The sequence below is a fragment of the Rhinatrema bivittatum genome, chromosome 2 (assembly GCF_901001135.1).
Source record: "Rhinatrema bivittatum chromosome 2, aRhiBiv1.1, whole genome shotgun sequence".
In the NCBI taxonomy this organism is placed as follows: domain Eukaryota; kingdom Metazoa; phylum Chordata; class Amphibia; order Gymnophiona; family Rhinatrematidae; genus Rhinatrema; species Rhinatrema bivittatum.
In genome coordinates, this window is record NC_042616.1 from 224,453,972 (window position 1) to 224,478,041 (window position 24,070).

Here is a 24,070-nt window from a genome sequence, read left to right on the forward strand (position 1 = left end):
CAGAATCCTCCTTATATGGCTAAGCAATACATTTTAGTTTAGTTTAGTTTTAATTTATTTAAATTTGATACATCACCATTCAAAAACATATCAAAGCAGTTCACAAGATAATAATAAAACATAAAAAGGTAGATATTCTGCCACTATTCAGCTGGGTTAGTTAGCCAGCTAAACATATCTGGATAACTTAGCTGAGATATTTAGTGGCACAGCTGCACCGCTGAATATAGCTAGCTACCAAAAGCTAACTGGATTTTCAGCTAACTTTATACCTGCTCCATAGAAGGTCTAACTTATCCAGCTAACTTAGGCCTAGATTCATCAAAATGCTATAAATAAAGCAGAAATATGGCATGTTAGCATCTGCACAAAAAAAATGGGCATATTAGGAAAATTACTGATATACTGCATCAAGTACGTACGTTTTGTAACTCACGATACTTTATTACATCAAGTGCCGCATTATCGTTTCGCTCTTCATTTTGGGGCGGATTTTAAGAGCCCTGCTCGCCTAAATCCGCCCAAATCCGGGCGGATTTAGGCGAGCACGGCCCTGCGCGCCGGTGAGCCTATTTTACATAGGCCTACCGGCGCGCGCAGAGCCCCGGGACTCGCGTAAGTCCTGGGGTTCTCCGAGGGGGGCGTTTCGGCAGCGTTTTGGGGGCGGGTATGGGGGTGTGGTTACGGCCCGGGGCGGTCCGGGGGCGTGGCCGTGCCCTCCGTACCCGCCCCCAGGTCGCGTCCCGGCGCGCTAGCGGCCCGCTGGCGCGCGGGGATTTACGCCTCCCTCTGGGAGGCGTAAATCCCCCGACAAAGGTAACGATGGGGTTTAGACAGGGCCGGGCGGGTGGGTTAGGTAGGGGAAGGGAGGGGAAGGTGAGGGGAGGGCAAAAGAAAGTTCCCTCCGAGGCCGCTCCGATTTCGGAGCGGCCTCGGAGGGAACGGAGGTAGGCTGCGCGGCTCGGTGCGCACCGGCTATACAGAATCCATAGCCTTGCGCGCGCCGATCCCGGATTTTAGCGGATACGCGCGGCTCCGCGCGTATCTACTAAAATCCAGCGTACTTTTGCTTGCGCCTGATGCGCCAGCAAAAGTAGGCCAAATCGCGCGGTTTGAAAATCTACCCCATTATGCGTCACACATTAGTTTATGTCTGGTGCATTATTTTCTTGTTTACATATAATGGCTTCCTGCAGCTGCCTCTTTGAGGGTGTATCAGGTATGGGTGAGAGAGGAGAGGAGGTGAGTTCTTAGATGGTTGGAGTTTAGTGGAGGTTCTTTGCAATTTCTGAGTGAGTTGTCCTGTTTGTGTTCTCATCTGTTTATCTTTACTTTTGTCTCTTGTCTTTATCTGTGTGTGGAGGTTTTTGTTAGTTTGTCTTGTTTGTCAGTTTGTCTTTGTGTGGTGGTGGAGGAGTGAGGAGTGTTAGAGGAGTGTAGAGTGAGAAGGAATGCAGAGTAAGGAGCAGAGTGGAGTGGTGGAGGAGTGTAGAGTAGTGAAAGAGTGAGGAGCTGGAAAGGATGGAGCATGGAAGGCATGGGGAGGGGAAGAGAGATGTGAGGATAAGAAAGAGAGGAGGAGAGCAGGAGTGGAAGGAGGAAGCAGAATAGGAGTAGGGACAAGAATAGAGATAGGGAGGAGGGAAGGGATATGTTGTGTGTGCCAGCTGCAGCAGGCCCGCGGCCAGGCCCTCTTACCCTCTTTTGCCTACTTCACCGTCTGAATCCACTTCCCTCGCGGCTATGGGCCGCTGCCTATGCGCTTGGGCCACCCCCAGTGCTCCTGTCTCTGCAACGGACGACCATACTCCGCGGGGAGAAGCTGCCGTCCTGCGCCCCTCCCTAGGCATGCACGCATCTCTTCTTCCTTTAAAGGGGCCACGGTGGGAATCTAACCCATGGCCCTGGATGATGACGTCACTGGGTCCCAGTATATAAGGCCGGGCCCAGCCACAGTTAGTTGCCTTTGCAACAGGTCTCAACTCTGGTTGTGTACTTCTTTGCTTCCTCTGGTGATTCCTTCATGTTCCTGGTTCTTGTCTGTTCGTGTTCCTGATCCTAGTTCCGGTACTCTTCCTTGTTTCTGTGTTCCTGCGATACTCTACTTGCTCTTCAGATTGACTCCTGGACCCGACCTCTGCTTTGCCTGACCACGCTTCTGATCATCTCCTGGACCCGACCTCTGCTTTGTCTGACCACGCTTCTCATCATCTCCTGGACCTGACCTCTGCTTTGCCCGAACACACTTCTGATCATCTCCTGGACCCGACTTCAGCTTTGCCCGATTATGCCATTGTTTATCCTCTGGACTTGACCACTGCCTTGCCTTACCTCTCAACTGTGCCTGCCGTCTGCCCTGATTCCAGCCTGTTCAACAACGCCTCTGTTATTCTCATTCTGGACTTGGCCTTTCAGGCTTTGGCCTGTTCTTGTTGCGGGACCGCGGGTAGCGGACCCATCTCTGATGGATCGTGTGCCCCTGGGCAACGACACAGCAGGTGAGAGGCGTCCAAGTGTAGGCTGGTGTAGATGGACCTTGACCACCGCCGCACCTGTACACAGCAGAAGAGATCCAGACAACGCAATGTTTGGTTTCATGAGTGGTCCTCCGACTACTCCAAGCCCTTTCAGACCTGCCGCACGGAGCAGCAACTGCGACAGGGTGGACAGTGGTCAGAGGATGAAGACCTCAAAGACGAAGGCTTGAAGGAGACAAGACCGAGGATATATGAAGTGGAACATCACTCTGGATACATGAAGTAAGAAGAGACTTTGACATGAAGGAATGCAATCTGGATAAGTGGAGTGAAGAGGAACTCTGATCACGTATATGAAGAAATTCTGGAAAGCCATGAGTTGCTTGAAGAGGGCTTGGTTGGTACTGGACGTCACGCGCCCTACACAACCTAGCTGGACTGGTCTCGGACCATGCAGGTGGTGCGCCCTACACAGCTGGGGTAGGCTGGTCACGGACCACGCTAGTGGTTCCCCACACAATTTGGCAGAGCTGAGTCGGTACTACACATCACGCGCCCATATATTCAGCAAATGAAGACAGGTCATGGACCATGCTGGTGGTTCCCCACACAGAAGATAGGAGATGAAGTGAAGACGCCAACGAAGCCTGTTACAAATGCACCCTGCACAGCTGATAAAGGCCAGGCAGGGTCACGCCAAATGGATTGGATAAATAGAGTTCATTTGTGAAGTGGAGGCAGGGTGTAGACTCCAAGGAACCAGGCAAGTTAAAGATTCGAGGCGATACCTCTACGACGCAGGTTAAAATGAGAAGCTGGAACCTCTAGGAGACTTGCGCTGCCAGGACGAAGATGTACCGGATAAAGAAGACATCAAGACGAGACATCTGGAGACCTTGAGAAGATGATGATGAAGACGTAGCGTGAGGACATCACGAAGATACAGGATCCTACATATAACAAAGTGCCTTGAGAAGCAGATGACGAGAAGTTCTAAGGAGGACTGGCTCCTTGTGAAGGCCAGGCTGGAATGAAGATTTAGGTTTTTTATACTGCAGAAGAGGCGGATCCAATGATGACATCAGAGGTGCATCACTCCCATGCTGTTCCTTTAAATATAGAGAGAATAGCCGGCCTCGCCCCCTAGAAGGAAGCAGGAAGCTATGCAAGACCTTAGGCAGCGGCCCTGCTGAGATGCAGAACGCAGGAGAGACTCCAGAGCAGGAACTAGGCCTTAGGCAGGCCTCGACGCTGGAGGCGGCTCCCTTGCCACTGAAGATGGAGGAAAGGTGGCTCCCTGCCGCAGCAGAGTCTGGGTCTTCAGGCCCTCTTTCCCTGGAGTACCCCAGGTAAGGTGATGGCCTCTGGGCCACAAGAATGCTTACAACATGGCTCCAGACTGCGCTGGATAAGCAGCACGGCTCCTGCCACGCTGTGACAACGCCAGCGGCCCCAGCCGCTGAAGATAAAAATAATGCGGCTCCTGCCACCCGAGCAGGATGGTGCGGCTCCTGCCGCTTAGCCATGTCAGTGGCCTCCGGGCCAATTGAAGAGCAGTAGCACAGCTCCTGCAGCGTGTGCTGTTCGTTGGTGGCCTCAGGACCACACCGGTACTCCCGGCGCGGCTCTAGCCGCGAGATGAAGCAGCGGCAGCCTCCTGGCTGCTAGAAGGAAAAAGAAGGTGAAGATGCCCAAGAGGGCAGAATCGTAACAGTACCCCCCTCTCAAGGCCCCCCCCCCCAAGTCCGAAGCACCGACGTGGAGAGTAGGAGATGATGATAGAACTTCTGGGTGCAGGCGCCTCCTGCAGGTCGTTTATACCCCAAAAACAAAATACAAGAAAAAAGATGAACATGTTCTTGGAACACAAGAGTAAGCCACACATGATCACTCACCAGGGCACGTGGCCTTCGCAATCTGTTGCGGGACCGCGGGTAGCAGACCCATCTCTGATGGATCACGTGCCCCTGGGCGACGACGCAGCTGAAGAGGAGCTCCAGCAAGTGCCGCAGCAGGTGAGAGGCGTCCGAGTGTAGGCTGGTGTAGATGGATCTTGACCACCGCCGCACCTGTACACAGCAGAAGAGATCCAGACAACGCAATGTTTGGTCTCATGAGTGGTCCTCTGACTACTCCAAGCACTTTCGGACCTGCCGCATGGAGCAGCAACTGCGACAGGGCAGGCAGTGGTCAGAGGATGAGGACATCAAAGATGAAGACATGAAGTGAGACAAGACCCAGGATATTTGAAGTGGAACATCACTCTGGATCCATGAAGTAAGACGAGACTTTGACATGAAGGAATGCAATCTGGATACGTGGATTGAAAAGGAACTCTGATCACGTATATGAAAAAACTCTGGAAGGCCATGAGTTGCTTGAAGAAGACTTGGTTGGTACTGGATTTCACACGCCCTACACAACCTAGCCGGACTGGTCTCGGACCACGCCGGCTGCTCGCCATACACAGCCGGGGTAGGCTGGTCACGGACCACACTAGTGGTTCCCCATACAAGTTGGCAGAGCTGAGTCGGTACTGCACATCACGTGCCCATATACTCAGCCAATGAAGACAGGTCATGGACCATGCTGGTGGTTCCCAACACAGAGAAGATAGGAGATGAAGTGAAGACTCCAACGAAGCCTGTGACAAAGGCCAGGCAGGGCCACGCCAGAACGGATCGGATAAATAGAGTTCATTCATAAAGTGGAGGCAGGGTGCGTACTCCAAGGAACCAGGCAAGTTGAAGATTCGAGGGGATAACTCTATGACGCAGGTTAAAATGAGAAGCTTGAACCTCTTCCAGGATGAAGATGTACTGGATAAAGAAGACATCAAGACGAGACATCTGGTGAACTTGAGATGACGAAGACGTAGCGTGAGGACATCACGAAGACGCTGGATCCTACATATAACAAAGTGCCTTGAGAAGCAGATGACGAGAAGTCCTAATGAGGACCGGCTCCTTGCGAAGGCCAGGCTGGAATGAAGATTGAGGCTTTTTATACTGCAGAAGAGGCAGGACATTGGACAATGGCCCTGCTTTGATGCAGAGCGCAGGAGAGACTCCAGAGCAGGAACAAGGCCTTAGGCAGGCTTCGACGCTGGATGTGGCTCCCTTGCCGCTGAAGATGGAGGAAAGGCAGCTCCCTGCCGCAGGAGAGTCTGGGGCTTCAGGCCCTTTTTCCCCGGAGGACCCCAGGTAAGCTGGTGGCCTCCGGGCCACAAGAATGCTTACAACACAGCTCCAGACTGCGCTGGATGTAGCAGCACGGCTCCTGCTGCGCTGAGATAACACCGGTGGCCCCAGCCGCTGAAGATAAAAATAACGCGGCTCCTGCCGCCCAAGCAGGATGGTGCGGCTCCTGCTGCTTAGCCATGTCAGCGGTCTCCAGGCCGCTTGAAGAGCAGTAGGGTGGATCCTGCCGCGTGTGCTGTGCGTTGGTGGCCTCTGGACCACACCGGTACTCCCGGTGCGGCTCTAGCCGCGAGATGAAGCAGCAGCAGCCTCCTGGCTGCTAGAAGGAAAAAGAAGGTGAAGAAGCTGCCCAGGAGGGTAGAATCGTAACAGTTCTTACTCGGGCGCCCCCTGTCTGCCTCTCGTTCCATTTGCCACCTGGGTTTCTGGGACTCCGCCTCGTCTAGATCAGACCTTCTACTCTTACCACTGCTGGCCCCTGGCTGACCTCCTCCTCATCCATCGGAAGACCTCGGATAGAGGCCCATCTAACTCCAGCCGGCCCCGGTACCCAAGGGCTCAACCTGTGGGGAACGAGGGCTGGTACTGGTGAAGCTCCAGCCAGCCTCCGTCAGTCAACCAGCTCCGCCTACCGATGGTGGGGACCCGTAGGGCTTGCCCTGCGGGGTAGCGTCAAACCCACCTCGGCTCAAGGGTCCACCTCCTGCGCAACAGGATAGGAGAGGTGGGAGGGGGAAGGGTATAGATAGGCGAGTGTGGTGGGAGAAGGATAGCAGGGTAGGTTGAGACAGAGAGGATGGGGGAGTTAGCAAGACAGGTACAGAAGGGGAGAGCGGGGAGCATGGAGTAGCAGCAAGAGCAAAGGAAAGTGACACAGGTTAGACAGGGAAGGTTAAAAAAAACAGTTTTTATGGGGCCATCAGGGCTGTATAGTTGTATCTGAGAGAAAGCCTCATTTTATTGTGTGCGATAATAGCCGCAATCCACAATAATAGCAGCTATGGCGCGATAAAACCTTTTTCTACACACAACACAAATCTTAAAGGTGTTATTTCCCTTGTTAAATCCCACATTAGAACCAAGATGGCCGCCGCATCGTGAGCACGGGAACCTTGCTGCTCTGTCTTATGCGTAAATTTCCTGAAAAATTTCTTGCCAAATTGAATTTAAAACTACATGCCTCACTCAAAAAGAAAGGCAAGGATTCGAGAGATCCTTACCTCTACTCCCGAAATTTCAATGCGGCAAACTCGTTTGGAGGAAGCTTTTCGTGCGGCACAGCAAATACCGGAGAGCTTGGCTGCTGGCGTCTTAGACGGAAAGCGGCCGTCGGACGCCCTAGCCGAAGAAATATCTTTAAGCCCCGGAGCCCCAGAGGTGCCCTCTTTGTCGTATAGACCCCAGTCTTCTGGAGGGACGGAACAGCTGACAACTCCACCGTACACCTCCGAGGTTGCTCAGAGAGGACATGAGGAAATATCACTGTCCTCGGTGAGCCAGGAAGAACACGGCTCCAGAGACAACATGGAGGATTCACGACAGGAGAGTCCAGACAAGAGGGACCCCATGGCGACAAGAGGTGAGGAGACCGGGATTCATGTAGAACTGTGTACAGATCTGGTAATGCCAGAAAAAATTACTCTCACTGAAATTTGGAAAGTGCTTTCTAATATGAATACTGCTATCAATGAACTGACTAAAGCTGTTAAAAGTAATATGGATAAAACTCAAGATTTGGAAATAAGAGTACAAACAGTTGAAAAAACATCAAAAAAAACTGAAATAGAGATAAAGGAAATAAAAGAGGTTCAAACTAACTTTATTAAGTCAGAAAGTATGTTGAATAACAGGATGGACTCTTTAGAAAATGAAGTAAGGAAAAACAACTTAAGATTTCTTTTTTTTCCTAAAACAAAATGGGCAAATGCGAAAGATCTCCTTAAAAGCTACCTTACAAATATACTGGGATTGTCTGAAACTGCTATACCAGAACTTTCAAAGATTTACTATCTTCCTGGGAAAGAAGCCACAAAACAGCAAGAAGATCGGGATAATACTGCATTTGATAATCTTACAGATTTTCTGGAAAAATCCTATGAGGCTAAAATTGAAATGAGAGCAACCCTATTTGTGACCTTTCTCCACCTTTCTGACAAAGAAAACATATTGAGATTATCATTCAGAAAACATCAATCTTCCTTTTATGGGTCTCAAGTGAGAGCGTTTCCTGACATTACTAAAAGAACACAGGAAAAAAGGAAGTTATTTCTTCAGATGAAAAATGAAGTCCTTTCCCGAGGAGCTAAATACTTCTTGCGATTCCCTTCTAGATGTCTTCTGATACATCAGAATGATAGATATATTTTTTCGGATCCCCAACAGCTACGTTTATACCTGGACTCACATTCCTAATGTCTCCATGTGGATCTAGGGCATAGAAGGAAAAGTAAAATGTTGTGTTAGATGAAACTGCCAATTCCTATAACTCTTTTCTTATGAACCGCTTTTATATGGTTCCCCACTTATTCTTATAAACAAAAATAATGTTTATTTCCTAAATAAGAGTCGGAAGGAATAACACTCTTGTAATATTTGATTCAAATTTAATTTAGTTCTTTGTATTGTTGTTTGGAGTTGTATATACCTCCCGCATTAATGTTACCTTTTCTGTTTTTCTTTTCTTTTAATATTGTTGTCATTATATGATAATGAAAAGTCAAATAAAAATAAAATTAAAAAAAAAAAAAAATCCCACGTTATTTTACAGTGAAATGCGATAGAAATCCCTCATTTGCACAATTTTCTAGCTTTTGCATATTCATTATTATATCTACATAATAATACGCAATGCAATAAACATTGCATGTCTATCGAGCGATAGATTCCATTTATCACACCATAAGGCCCTAATGCAGCTTGATGAATAACACTATTAGATGGATAAGGATGACTATCGGACTTATCCAGCTATGTTAGCCAGATAAATAGCCATGCCCCTGAATGTCCCTGTCCTAGCCCACTACTTAGCCGAAAACTATTTAGCAGGATAATAATTAATTGGCTAATTGGCATTGCTGAACGCGGCCAAATATTCAAATAGTGTCACTTAGCTGGATAAATCTGAATTTATTCGGCTAAGTAGCACTGAATATCAACCTCAAAATAATAAGCAAATTAATAATCATATAATATGAACACAGCAGTAAGACAACAATACAAAAAGCATAAAAGAATAAACACACAATATCAAACGAATACATATAATCAATCAAGCATAGTTACAATAGCAATACTAAAGCAAAAATCACACTTTCCTAGGTACATGACACTTGACTCACCAGATCCGTATTCCAGGGTCTTGGTCACCGAAGTGAGTACGATCATCAAAGACCAGAAATTATCTATCCTCTATTTAGTTCTTCTCACACGTGGCCAGTGTGGAAACACATTAAAAGAAAAGGCCGGTGGAAGCACTAGGCAGCCTCCCAGAGTGCCATGGTTCTGGGGGCAATGGTGGCGGCAGCGATGGTATGTCATTTATTCTGTAGAGCATGGCCCAGAAGTGTTAGCTATGTCCTGTGGCCTGCGTGGGTGGGAAGAAAGACAAGCTATTGCTGCTGTTGCCACTGTCGTCAGGAGGATTAGCAGCACTGATTCAGTGATCTGGGGGAGAAGCAGGTTGCAACACTGGCTTTAAAGAGCAGTGCAGCCCACAATGAGGGAAGAAACTGGAGGCTAGAGTAGGGTCAGTTCCCGCCCCTGTTGCCTGAAGGAGCAGTGCAGCCAGAAGGAACAGTGCAACCAGAGTAGACTGCCCCCAACCTGGCTTGAAAAAGGAGTTGTCCCGTAGGTTTGGTGTTTGAAGGAAGAGGCTGCTATTGCTACTAGTTCCAGACAGAGCTGGTGCTAGTTTTTTGGCTGCCCTGTGCAAAAAATTAATATGCTCCCCCCCTCCTTTCCAGTTCATTCATCTCTTTCCAGTAATGTAAACTTTAAAATCTGACATTCCTCCCTACTTAGGTCCACCCCCCTCTTCTCTGGAACCCATGGCCAGAGCAAGAATATTAGATACTCTAGACCTCCCCCCCCCCCCCCAGTCTTTACAGATACAAAATTACAAATTATGCATTTATAATAACATATCTTGGGTTGTGCATCCCAGCCGCGTAGGTGCCGCGACTGGGCCTGCTCACCTCGCACTGCCCTCCACAAGTGCTGGCCTGGCTGCTGCCACCAATCCCTGACATTCCCATTGCTCACCACGGCCTTACTCAGCGTCCTCGTCTCTGCAGGCCTCGCAGCGGAGCTCCCAATGGGGCTCAATGTTTTTGGCTGCCTCGGCCCCGCCCCTAGACACGCACGCGCAGCCAATGTTCAGTCTTTTAAAGGGACAAGCGCGGGAAAACCGAGGAAGGCACGTTTGGATGACATCACCAGAGCCCTGTATATAAGGCAGGGCTCAAATCCCTGACCCTGCCTTGGCAATTGGGTCGACACCATTGGTGTGCTAGTTTGCCTTTGTGTTCCAAGTGTTCTCCTATTCCAGCGTCTCCGTGTTCCTGTGTCTTCCGTTCCCAGTGGCTCCATGTGTTCCTGTATCTTTCTCAGGTAGTACCTCTTCGGACTGTCCTTTGGTACTGACATCTGCCTGCCTGACCATTCTCTTGCCTACCGCCTGGAACTAACCACTGCCTGCCTGACCATTCTCTTGTCTGCCGCCTGGAACCGACCCTCGCTTGCCTTCACTAAACTTGGACTGATTCTGATATTGACCCCTGCTTTGGCTGACCTCTCCTGGACTGATACTCTGGCTCTGACCATTGCTCTTCACTCGGACACTCTCTTCTGGTCTACTGTGACTATTAGACCAAACTGCTTGGAAACTAACTGCGGCTTCCACTTGGATTGACCCACAGATGCTGCCTGTCTCGCCTGGAGAACCTTCCTGAACTGTTGCCTCCTGGAGGTCTCTGGAGCTTCCAGTTCGGGACTAGTCCATCCACTCTGAATCAGCCGAACACCCTCACCAAGGGATCAACCTGCGGAAACCCCGGACTGTTACTGGTGAAGCTCCAGTTAGCCTCTGTCTGCTTGTGTGCTCCGCCTCCTGGTGGCAGGCACTCTCTGGGTTCGACCAGAGGGCCTTACCAATCTTGCACCAGGCCAAGGGTCCACCTACAGCGCAACAATCTTGCATTAAAAAGAACATTCAGAGTACAGTATTCTAAGGTAAAAATATCACTTAGCAACCTATGGTGCCAACCACAAACCCTGCAAAAATACCCATATGGTATTAGACCTATTGTTGGATGTGGGCTTGACCCTCAGAAAGCCACGAGTAAATAATCACCTCCTATATCAAAACAGCACTAAGTGCCAGAATTCAAACAATAACTATCCTACCTATGAAAAAATAACACTGCAAATATAACACCTACTGTTGTGATCCTGCCCGCGAGGAGCGTGGGCAGGCTCTTACCTTCTCACAGCCAGTCGGGCTGCTGACGCTGCTGCTTCTTTCTCCCTGAATCAGCTGGGGCTGTCCCCGCAGCTGTTGCCATGCGGTCGGCTCCTCTGTTCCTGCCTTTCCCCGACGTGCTGCTGCGATCCCGGGCCCTTCAGTCAGCAGGTCGTCTCTGCTGGTGCCTGCTACAGCCCGGGTCCTTGCCTGGCTGGGAAGCCATCCCTGCCAGTGCCTGCAGCCTGCTACAGCTCTCTACTCTGCCTGCAGTCTTACCTCTCCTCCTGGGACTGTCTTCACGGCATGGAGCCGTTCCTGCAGTCAGCCCTTCTCCTGCTTCAGTCCTTGCTGCTCTCTGTTCTCTTTCTGCCGGTGCCTGCAGCCAGCCTTACCTCTCTCTGCTTCTTCCTGCTTCAGTCCTTGCAGCTGGGAGCTGCTCCACTGACCTGCCTTCACCCAGCTCCAGCCCAGGGCTGCTCCACTGCTTCCCTGGCCTTCCACGTGGCTGAGGATGCCACCAGCTTCCAGCTCTTCTCTCCAGCTCCCTAGGGCACGGGTGCACGCCTCTCTGCTCCTCTTCAAGGGCCAGCCAGGTGTGGCCCCCTGCTGACCCCTCCCTGGGCGTTGTCCACCTCAGCTCTATTAAAGGGCTCAGCGTTCAGTCTGTCTTTGCCTTCGCAAGGAGTTGGTCACTCCTGAGATCCTTCGCTCCAGGAAGTCGTCCGTGTTCCAGCACTTCTGCAAGGTCCTGTGTTTCTTGTTACCTGTCGGAGCTCCTCGTCCAGTCCTGATGTCTGCCTGCCGTTCCAGTCCCAAGGTCTGGCTCTTGATCCAGTCCTGATGTTCCTGCTGTTCCAGATGTCCATGTTCCAGCCCTGTGGTGTGTCTCCTGTTCCAGTATCTGTGTTCCAGTCCTGATGTTCCTGCTGTTCCAGATGTCCTTGTTCCAGCCCTGAGGTCTGTCTTAATCCTTGTTCCTGATCCTGATGCTTTAACCTGCCTTGAGCTGCCAGGAGTGCAGCGTATCCTTGCCTTGAGCTGCCAGGAGTGCAGCAAATCTGCTTCCTCTTTCCTGTGCTCTCCTGCTCTCAGCGTGGACCGCGACCAGCCTTACAGGGCTGAGTAGGGCGCGCATGAGGCAGGGTGGTCCGCGACTCAGTCCCGCGGGTGGTCTGAGTAGGGCGCCCTGAGGGACAGTGCCCATGTCTTCCTTCAGCCCTCGTTCCTGACTCCACCTCTGTGCATCCAGTACCTCGTCCTGAGTCCACGTCTGTGCCTAAGTCCACGTCTATGCATCCTGCACCTCGTTCCAGAGTCCACGTCTATGCCTGAGTCTACGTCATTCCTGAGTCCACGTCTATGCCTGAGTCTACGTCATTCCTGAGTCCACGTCTATGCCTGAGTCTACATCGTTCCTGAGTCTCGTCTGAATCCATGTTCCAGTCTTCGCTGCCCTGGCCTCCATCTGGCCTGCCGCTTCGTGCCGTACCCTGCGGCAGGTCCGAAAGGGCTGGGAACGGTCGGAGGACTGTTCACAAGACCAACATTGCGTTGTTGGGTCTTCCGAAGCGTGCAGGTCCGGAGGAGGGCCTGTCAGCCAGACTTCACTCCAGCTTGCTTCCTTCCAGCCCATGCTCGGGCATGCCACGCCTCCCGCGGCACCTCTCCAGACCCCTCTGGCGTCGAGCTGCGGCCCAAGGGCACACACATCTCCCAGGAGTGGGATCGCTCTCCTAGCGCTCCACAACAGATTGCGAAGGCCATGTGTCCAACGTTCATGTCCTTGTGATGGGCCTGTGCCAAGTTCCGGAGTTTCTTTGCCAAAGGAATTTTTTTTTAAAAAGGAAAAAACTTCAGTCCCAGTTTTTTCGCCGTGTTTACTGACCTGCTGGAAGCGCCAGCTTATTTGAACTTTTGTTTTCCCACACCGCTAGAGGCCTAGCACCTGTTTTCACCAAGTGCCTTCTTGAGACTTTTGCTTAGCCTGGGTACACTTGCTGTACGACCTGCAGGAGGCGCCTGCACCCAGGTTCACCACCATCTTCCACGCTGCAGCATCTGGTTCCTGTGTTGCACAACTATCTTGTCCAGAATTTTTATTTTTTCCCTCCGAGAATGCTTGTTCACCAGCAAGAGGTACCTGCCCAGAAGAGCTTACTCTGCTGAATTTCCCGCGCATCTCGCTCACTGAGTTCACCATGTTACAAGCGATGCCTACTACATGCCAGCTTGTGGTAGACCTCTCCAGACGACCTGCAGGAGGCGCCTGCACCCCATCTGTGGTCATCTTTCCAATGGGGCCTGGAGTGTCAGTCATCTCTTCCAGCTGAACCAGCAGATGTCTTCGCTCTTCCTGCTCAGCCTCTACAGTACTTCCGTTACCACATGCTTGTCTCGCTCACCACCCCGAGCACCAGTCCGGTTCCATGTTACAGCCTCTTCGGGGATCCGCTGCAAGCTTCACCATCCAAGCAAAGGTACTGGTCCAAGTGTGCCTTTCCAAGTAACCTACTACCAGCTGGCTCTCAAGCCATCCTGAAGATGTCCATCTCACCACCAGTCTAGGACCACTCGAGTGTGAGTGTCAGTTAACCAAGCAACACCAAGATTCTGCCCAGTCTTAGGGCTCACTCCTAGACGGGAGTTACTGAACTTTTGTGCCTATGATCCTCTGCACTGTCCTAAACCTGATTCTCACCACCAGTTACTTGAGCTGCCAGTTCTACCCACCTAAGCATCAGCAATGTCTTCACTAAGGAGTCCAGTTACCAATCGAAGAACTTCAGCCTACATGCTTTGCCAAGCTTGAATCCAGCTGTGACCGCCAGCATTGACTAGCAGTCCACCTGCCTTCTTGTACAAACACCTAGCAGGAGCTCACACTTGCACTTACTGCCCATCTTCCAGAGACTGCAACATTATTTGGTCACCAACCAAAGGACTTTATCCAAGGTTCTTTGTCAAGTATAATTCTGTCCGTGACCACCAGTAGTGCATGTCTTCAACCTGTCATCTTAAACTATTGGTTGGTATCCAACATCGAGTGCCCCACCATACTTCGAAGTCAACTTAAACCTACTGTGAGTCACCTTCCAGTCTCCAGTGCTACCAAAGTCTACTCCTCGATGCATTCAAGCGGCTAGCAGGTCTGCCAAGTCGTCCAGTCATCAAGTCCCTACGCATATATTCTTGACCAACTTGGGGACGTCTGCCATCATGTTGAGACTTCTACACCTCTACTCGTCGTAGCTCTAACAGCTACCTTGACTCCTTGCATCCATCGTGAGTCACTGAACTGCCAAGTTCCTGGAATCATCTACTCAACGACTAATCTCCACCTAGTACTCCAGCCTGCACCACAGCTTCAGTCTTAAGTTTATGGACCTCCATTTAAGCCAAGTCTTGGATGGAGTCCTGCCTCTGCCACTTGATCCTTGAACCAAGATGTCATCTTGTGGTTCAGTACCCTGCCTGACCAGCGCCTCAACATTCCATGTTCTATGTTTGTCTTGCCTGGACCTTGACCACTTCTGCCTTGTCTTCTGCTTCAGTATTCTTCTCGCTACAGTTACTCGCCAGGAAGTACCAGCTCGTCCTTGGATCCTCGCTTGCCCTCGACGGTATGGACTACCGCCTTCTTCTCAAGCTGTTGACAAGAGGCTTGAGGGGGGGCTTTGAGGAGGGGGTACTGTTGTGATCCTGCCCGCGAGGAGCGTGGGCAGGCTCTTACCTTCTCACAGCCAGTCAGGCTGCTGACGCTGCTGCTTCTTTCTCCCTGAATCAGCTGGGGCTGTCCCCGCAGCTGTTGCCATGCGGTCGGCTCCTCTGTTCCTGCCTTTCCCCGACGTGCTGCTGCGATCCCGGGCCCTTCAGTCAGCAGGTTGTCTCTGCTGGTGCCTGCTACAGCCCGGGTCCTTGCCTGGCTGGGAAGCGGTCCCTGCCAGTGCCTGCAGCCTGCTACAGCTCTCTACTCTGCCTGCAGTCTTACCTCTCCTCCTGGGGCTGTCTTCACGGCATGGAGCTGTTCCTGCAGTCAGCCCTTCTCCTGCTTCAGTCCTTGCTGCTCTCTGTTCTCTCTCTGCTGGTGCCTGCAGCCAGCCTTACCTCTCTCTGCTTCTTCCTGCTTCAGTCCTTGCAGCTGGGAGCTGCTCCACTGACCTGCCTTCACCCAGCTCCAGCCCAGGGCTGCTCCACTGCTTCCCTGGCCTTCCACGTGGCTGAGGACGCCACCAGCTTCCAGCTCTTCTCTCCAGCTCCCTAGGGCGCGGGCACGCGCCTCTCTGCTCCTCTTCAAGGGCCAGCCAGGTGTGGCTCCCTGCTGACCCTTCCCTGGGCGTTGTCCACCTCAGCTCTACTAAAGGGCTCAGCGTTCAGTCTGTCTTTGCCTTCGCAAGGAGTTGGTCACTCCTGAGATCCTTCGCTCCAGGAAGTCGTCCGTGTTCCAGCACTTCTACAAGGTCCTGTGTTTCTTGTTACCTGTCGGAGCTCCTCGTCCAGTCCTGATGTCTGCCTGCCGTTCCAGTCCCAAGGTCTGTCTCTTGATCCAGTCCTGATGTGCTGTTCCAGATATCCATGTTCCAGCCCTGAGGTGTGTCTCCTGTTCCAGTATCTGTGTTCCAGTCCTGATGTTCCTGCTGTTCCAGATGTCCTTGTTCCAGCCCTGAGGTCTGTCTTAATCCTTGTTCCTGATCCTGATGCTTTAACCTGCCTTGAGCTGCCAGGAGTGCAGCGTATCCTTGCCTTGAGCTGCCAGGAGTGCAGCAAACCTGCTTCCTCTTTCCTGTGCTCTCCCGCTCTCAGCGTGGTCCGCGACCAGCCTTCCAGGGCTGAGTAGGGCGCGCATGAGGCAGGGTGGTCCGCGACTCAGTCCCGCGGGTGGTCTGAGTAGGGTGCCCTGAGGGACAGTGCTCATGTCTTCCTTCAACCCTCGTTCCTGACTCCACCTCTGTGCATCCAGTACCTCGTCCTGAATCCATGTCTGTGCCTAAGTCCACGTCTATGCATCCTGCACCTCGTTCCCGAGTCTACGTCATTCCTGAGTCCACGTCTATGCCTGAGTCTACGTCGTTCCTGAGTCTCGTCTGAATCCATGTTCCAGTCTTCGCTGCCCTGGCCTCCATCTGGCCTGCCGCTTCGTGCCGTACCCTGCGGCAGGTCCGAAAGGGCTGGGAACGGTCGGAGGACTGTTCACAAGACCAACATTGCGTTGTTGGGTCTTCTGAAGCGTGCAGGTCCGGAGGAGGGCCTGTCAGCCAGACTTCACTCCAGCTTGCTTCCGTCCAGCCCATGCTTGGGCATGCCTCGCCTCCCGCGGCACCTCTCCAGACCCCTCTGGCGTCGAGCCGCGGCCCAAGGGCACACACATCTCCCAGGAGTGGGATCGCTCTCCTAGCGCTCCACAAACACCTGCTCCTAAAATACCAAAACACCTCCTATAAAAACGGAACAAGCTAGGCTGCTATGCATCCCTACACAGAAACTATATGCTAGCTGTTACGTGAGGGTTTTTCGTGTGCCCTTGGGCCTCAGCCTGACCCCAGAAGAATCTAGGACCGAACCGATGGTTGGCAGCGTGTCCCAGCATGGCAGAGACAAGGTCTGACCCTCAACCAGACCTGCACGCCCCAGGACAACCAACAACGCAATGTTGATTGATGAACAGTCCTCCGACCGTTCCAAACCCTTTCGGACCTGCTGCTGGGCACGGCAATGGGCAGCAGGCCGGAACGAGGATGAGGGCAGACGGAGTCCTTCAAAGACAAAAGACTTGGGACTATGACTGAGACGAAGACATCACAGACGAGGGTTGATGTGAAGACATCGCAGACAAGGACTGATGCGAAGACATCACAGATGAGGCGAGGAACATGGAAGTGTCAAGACAAGACGAGGAGCTAGGCGAGGGCTGACATTAGCACTGTCTCTCAGGGCGCCCTACACAGCCCACCTTCATGGGCGGACCCAGTGGGCTGGTCGCGGACCACCCTGTCCCACTACGCGCCCTACACAGCCTGAGGCGGCTGGTCACGGACCACGAGGAGAGCGGAACGAGCGTAGGAAGGAATCCAGCTGAGGCAAGACTCCGATGATGGAGCTTGTGTCATCCGGAGAACCACAAGGGCTGGCAAGTCATGAAGGCTCAGGAGCACAGGACATGAGTCCACTGCAGGCATCTCCAATGATGGAGACGTGTCACCCGGAGAACCAAGGAGCCCGCAGTCCAAGAAGGCTCAAGAGCTTAGGAGCAAAACATCAGGAAGCGAGACATCAGGAGACGAGACATCAGAAGACCTGGACGATGACCTCAGGAGACGAAGACATGGCACAAGAAGCAGACGAGACACATGGAGTTCCAACGATGAACGAGAAGGACCTGATGGAGCGCTGGAAGACAGGAGCTTCCAGGAGTGAAGTAACTCCGATGCAAGGCAAAGATGGAATGCAGGAGCAGCCCTTTTATAGGGCTGGCACAAGAAACAGTCCATAGGTGGGGCCCAGGGCATATCCGGCCATAGGCCCTTTAAATCTTGAAGGGAGGCGCGGCTGCGTGCCTAGGGAGAGGAAACAGGAAGCTGTACAGGACCATGGACAGCGACCCTGCACCAACGTCGACGTAGAGAAGCAGGGCTGGGCCTAGGAGCAGGCCCTGACGTTGGCAGCGGCTCCTGCTGCTGCAGGAGGATCTGAGGGCGGCTCCGGCCGCTAGACAAGGTCGAAGACTGCGGCCTCCAGCTGCGAAGATGACCGGGATGTCGTCGGGGGCTCCGTGCCGCTCTGAAAAGTCAGGCCGAAGTCCGCGGCTCCTGCCTCGGTGAAGATGCACCCGATGGGCAGCCTCCACGCTGCATGAGGCAAACTAAGTCCGCGGCTCCAGTCGCAGGGGAGGCCCGATGGTGGCGTCTGGCCGCATCGGGAGAGCAGTGAAGGTGAGGAGCTTGCTCGCGGGGGAACCCGCAGGCAGGATTCATAACAGTACTCCCTCCTCAAAGACCCCCTCCTCAAACCTCCTGTCAACAGCTTGAGAGAGAAGGTATCAGTCCATACCGAACAGAGGGTATTCAAGGGTCCAAAAAACGGAAGCTGGCAATTCCGGGGACTGAAATGAAACAAGCAAGAAACTGCAGAAACACAGGAAAGACAAACCACAAGACAACACACAGCGCAAACAAGCAAAACCAACACACAGCAGCCACAGCAGCAACATGCGCCACAACACACAGCACCAATGACCAAGAAAAGGAATACAGCATAAACGAGCCAAACAACAAACACAACCCAACGAACAAAACACAAACAAAACAGACAAACAGCACCAAGAAACAAACGGAACCAAAACACACAGACAAACAGAAAACAGCACAGACAACCCAAAAACAGCAAGAAAGAAGACAAGAAAACAGCACAAACAAAGCAAGAAACCACAAGAGCGTCAGGAAGACCTGGGGGAGGAAATCCAGGGTGGGAAACCGGAACCAGCAAACCAGGTGGGGTGCAGGCGCCTCCTGCTGGTCGTAAAACCCCAAGCTGGTAAACGGAAAAAAGTCTGGATGCAGGCGCCTCCTGTGGGTCGTAAAAATCCAGACAGCTGGTGCCTCCAGCAGATCGTAACAAGAATCTTGAACCAGAAAAAAAATTTTAGGTCCCAATACAAGTCCAGGAACACAGACAAAAACTCTGAAGACAACTCCAGGAACAAGGCGGATCCATCGCCGGAACACATTACTGGACACATGGCCTTGCATTCTGTTACGTGAGGGTTTTTCGTGTGCCCTCGGGCCTTAGCCCGACCCTAGACAAATCTAGTACCAAACCGAGGGTTGGCAGCGTGTCCTAGCATGGCGGAGACAAGGTCTGACCCTCAACCAGACCTGCACGCCCCAGGACCACCAACGCAATGTTGATTGATGAACAGTCCTCCAACCATTCCAAGCCCTTTCGGACCTGCCGCTGGGCACGGCAATGGGCAGCAGGCCGGAACGAGGATGAGGGCAGATGAAGTCCTTCAAAGACAAAAGACTTGGGACTATGACTGAGACGAAGACATCACAGATGAGGGCTGATGTGAAGACATCACAGACAAGGTGAGAAGCAAAGACCTCGCAGAAGAGGGCTGAAGTGAAGACATCACAAACGAGGTGAGAAGCGAAGAGATCGCAGACAAGGACTGATGCGAAGACATCACAGACAAGGCAAGGAACTTGGAAGTGTCAAGACAAGATGAGGAGCTAGGCAAGGGCTGACATTGGCACTGTCTCTCAGGGCACCCTACACAGCCCACCTTCCCGGGCGGACCCAGTGGGCTGGTCGCAGACCACCCTGTCCCACTGTGCACCCTACACAGCCTGAGGCGGCTGGTCACGGACCACGAGGAGAGTGGGACGAGCGCAGGAAGGAATCCAGCCGAGGCGAGACTCCGATGACGGAGCCAGTGTCATCCGGAGAACCACAAGGGCTGGCAGGTCATGAAGGCTCAGGAGCACAGGACATGAGTTCACTGCAGGCAACTCCAATGATGGAGACATGTCACCCGGAGAACCAAGGAGCCCGCAGACCAAGAAGGCTCAAGAGCTTAGGAGCAAAACATCGAGAAAGCGAGACATCAGGAGACAAGACATTAGAAGACCTGGACGATGACCTCAGGAGACGAAGACATGGCACAAGAAGCAGACGAGACACATGGAGCTCCAACGATGAACGAGAAGGACCTGACGGAGTGCAGGAAGACAGGAGCTTCTTTTTCGCTCTAGCCATCGCTGACTCCATGACGATGGAAGCGTGAGGCAATTGAGGTGGAGTGTAATAAGTCGATGGTTGCATTTTATATTTGAGGTCCGTTTTCCGGGAGACCGCAGAGAGAGTGAAGGGGGTCTCCCAGGATTTTTTCAAGACAGTGTAAAGCACTGCATGTGCTGGTATTGAACTCAGTTCTGCTGAAAGATCGAAGATTTTTAGTAAGCCAAGTGTGTCGGCTCTCGGGTCTGGCACCTTCTGAATATTGATGTTGAGTGCCCTGCCCATTTTATCCAAAAATTTTGGATATGTTAAGTCTTCTGGCGGGGAATAAGGTTCCGCAGGTTCTTCTCCTGGGTCGGAAGGGTATCCCATGGAGGAGTCTGGAAATGTAAGTGGGACCACTGAAGAAACTGGCTGTGGCATGGGGTCCGAAGACAGTGGTACCTGTGGGACTGGTGGAGATGGGGCCAGTGGAGATGGTGATCTTGACCGTGTGGGTGAGATCTGGACCGATGGTTGTGGAGATGGCACGCCACTGCTCGGTGAGGAGGCTGGCATTTGGAATGAAGTTTGCATGAACTCGAAGAAGCCTGATAGAGCCAGTGAGAGGTTAAGGAAAGCTTCCTTTGTTTGAGGAGGCATCGCAGGATGAGGCGGTGCAGTGGGACGGCTCGTCGGCACAGCCACCATTAGGATGTCCGAGTCTGGTGGCGGTGTATGGCGATGAGGTGTATGTGACACTTTGGACAACTTATGTTTTTTAGAGAGCAGTTCCTGAATAATATCCCCTGTGGAATGGTGTTGAGAAGCAGAGGATAAGTCCGAGAACACCTGCAGCAATGGCGAGGAGGACCCGGAGGAAAGAGAAGGGACCTGTGGGTCCCTGTCTCCGGCAGATTGTGAAGAAGAGCCTGGTGATCCCGTATGCAGCAGCAAGGGCCCAGGGTATCGGGATGTATGTTTCTGAGCATCCTTTATCTTCTTTGTTGGCTTGCCCGAAGATTGCGGGTTGTCTGGGGCAACGTGAAGCATCGGTAAGTGCGCCGATTGCCCCGTGGCCTTGTGTCCTGTAGAGGCCGCATGCGGTCGCGTGTCGTCCTGCGTCGACGTTTGGCTTTTATGTGTCGATGACTGTTTTTCCTGCACCGTCGGCGCATGCCCACGATTTGGGGGGGGGGGGGGGCGGGGCAGCTCAGCGGTCGACGCACGGGCTTTGTGCTTCCTGTCCGACTGCTTCGATCTTTGTGGCTGTGTCATAGTCGGCGCCTCGCCACGAGTCATCTGACTGGTTGCGCCGTGTGTCGGTGCCGATGGTGCTGTGCCAATCGCATGAGTGTGTGTGCCATGCATCGGGGGTTCCAGCGCCTCGGAGTGATCAAGCGCATGCGTCTTCACTGGATGGCTCTCCAACGCAGTTGACACGTCTCGGCTATGACGTTCGGCACGTTTGGGGTCTCAACTCCAAGAGGCTGTCGCCTTGGGTTTTTGTCGGCGCTTATCTCCAGTCCTGGAGGCTGCCGGTCCTACTGACGACACATTGGTGGTGGCGTCGGGGTGGACGGTCCCAGGGAAGAGTGGGCCTCGTAAGGTGGGGCATAGGAGCCCTGTCTCACCACTTTTAGAGCGAGCATCTTATCCGTTTGCTGTTGGCGCATTCTAGGGGACATCTTAGCACACTGCATGCAAGTTTGCATCGGGTGGTCTGGGCCCAGACACCAATAGTAGCGGTCATGTCCATCCGTGATGGACATGACTTTTCCGCAGGGGCACGGCTTGAATCTGGAAGGTCGTCCCTCTTCCTTCTTACCGGGTTCTTTCATGTTCATTTTATTTTTGACGTTTTTAGAAGGATTTTTTCTCTCAGGGAAAAGGTGATGCTGAGGAGGTCTGAAGCTCCGCGTGTGATCCCCCTCACAGAAAAAAAGACTGAGGAGAGTCAATTTCAGCGCGGGAACTCACGCGCAGCCTCAGAGCAAAGCTCAGACATCACTTGAAGCTCCGCCTCCCGGGCCTGATGTACAGTTCCCATGACAGCATGGCTAATTCAGCCCTGCTATCGACAGGAAAAGAAAACTTCCTTAAAGGAAAGAAAACAGCTAGAGCTTTAGAAAAAAAATCACTTACAAAAACTGTAGAGAAAGAGAGCAAAGCTGAATACCGTGAGCACACTGCTCCCGCAACCACAATGCTCTGTGGGGAAAAAAAGAATGAGGGACTCTGCCTAGGGGCCAGGGTGATGACTATAGCTGCACATGCTCAGTAGAGCATAATGAAAGCTCTAGATTCTTTGAGATCAAAGTTCCATACTGAGCTCCATCTGATGATGTCACTACCATCCTGCTTGTCCTAGGAGAAATAGCTTCTACATGGGCGTGCCGCAATATCTCTGAACTACCTTCTTTTATGAATAGTGGTAGCAGCCAAATCTTGAAAGATTTCGATTTTGAAACCTTTCCAGCAGATCAAGCTCATTTACCTGCCCTGATTGGCCACTTTCTATTTTTTACAAAGCTGTGGAAACAGGCCACAATGTCTCTTGGTATATTACTTCGTGGTGTTCCCTCAGATCGGTGGGCCCTTTCCAGCTTTATCTGTGGGACTTCCATCTCTTCTCCAGACCCCAGGACCACCAAACAGATGCTGCTTACTATCTGAAAACAGTTTCCAAACTCTGGCGCCTCAGGGACCCTTCAAAATCGCAAATTGGCTCTATGGGATCTGTTCTCCATGTCTTCTATGCTATCTCTTGAGTTCCTCATTGGCCAGAGTTAGCTTAACCCAATCTTTCCACCATTGTGTTATATCCAAGGCCTGCTCCTCCAGCCTCATTTTGGTCTTTTCCACCTGCCACCTGGGCGCAAGTAGATTGTTACACAGTTCTGACACAGTCTCTACGATCTCTTGTTTTATGTCCACCATGTCACTCAAAGTTCTTTAAAGCAGGTTTGGAACTTGGCCCAGATCAGAACTTCCCCACCAATTCTCTTGGTCTGCTTTTGACCTACCTTTCACTGGGCAGGCTCCGGATCTGCTGTATCACCGAGGCCTACCATGTTCACTTCCACTGTTCCTGCATATGAAAAAGGCTTAAATCAACTTTTTTCTTCTGCAAGACAATCAATACTAATACAGTGACACCCGAAGCCACAGTATTGGTGAAACTAGCCCTTAATGCTAAGCAGAAATGGGAATGTTGTTACATTAGAGTTGGGAGCTGCAAACGTAGGTGGCCATCCCATCTGATGACGTCACTTCCTCCCCTCTCTGTCTCAGCTCTTACCCCATCCCAGTCCTTCAAGAGATTCTTCTCCCTCTTCTCACCCTTTAGTAAGTCACTATTTCAATTTTTTCACCTTCTCTCCTCATTAACTCAGCTTTTCCCCCTCTCCCTTGATCTTCTCTCCTCTTCCTATGCTTTCTCCACTTGCTTCCTCTCCCCCTCCCTCTGAATGATCCTGGAATAAGCACATTGCAACCAAATTAAAAGACGGTTTCTTTAAATTGTTAACTCTTCAGAAATTAAAGCCTTTGTTAGAACCCAACGATTTTAGATCAGTCCTCCAGGCACTCCTATTTGCAAACATAGACTACTGTAACACCCTTTTATTAGGATTACCACTTAATGCTATTCATCCTCTACAAATCTTGCAAAATGCTGCAGCTCGTGTCCTAACAGGCGCAAAAAAGAGTGACCATATAACTCCTATACTTATATCATTACATTGGTTGCCTCTGATTTATTGTATACAGTACAAAGCCGCATGCATAATTCATAATATAGTCTGTGGCTCAAATACTGAATTGCCGAACACAACGATACGATTACACGTCCCGCAGAGGAATCTACGGTCAGTCAACAAAGGACTGTTAACAGTACCTACAATCAAATCGGCTAAACTTAGTCAAGTTCGCAAACGAGCAATATCTATAACAGGCCCAAAACTGTGGAACACTCTGCCTGAAGAAATAAGAATGCAAGCTGATATTAAAAAAATTTAAAGCACAACTTAAAAACATGGCTATTTAAATGCACCTATACCGAATCACAGTGACTATACCGAATCACAGTGACTAACCTCCAACTACTCCTTGATTAACCATATCTTCTATCGTTTACCTGTGTGAATTAATAACCTGTCCTTTCTCTTCCTTCTCAGCCAAGTTCTTACCACCCTGTTATATGTAACTGCCTTTTCAGC

General features: G+C 51.6%; 1 protein-coding gene across 4 annotated transcripts in view; it reads right to left on the reverse strand.

Annotated features, from left to right (window-relative positions):
- The window catches only part of LOC115084403 (citrate synthase, mitochondrial-like), a 307,904-nt gene that overhangs the window by 79,306 nt on the left and 204,528 nt on the right, over positions 1-24,070 (reverse strand). The gene's annotated exons all lie outside the window — the stretch shown is intronic.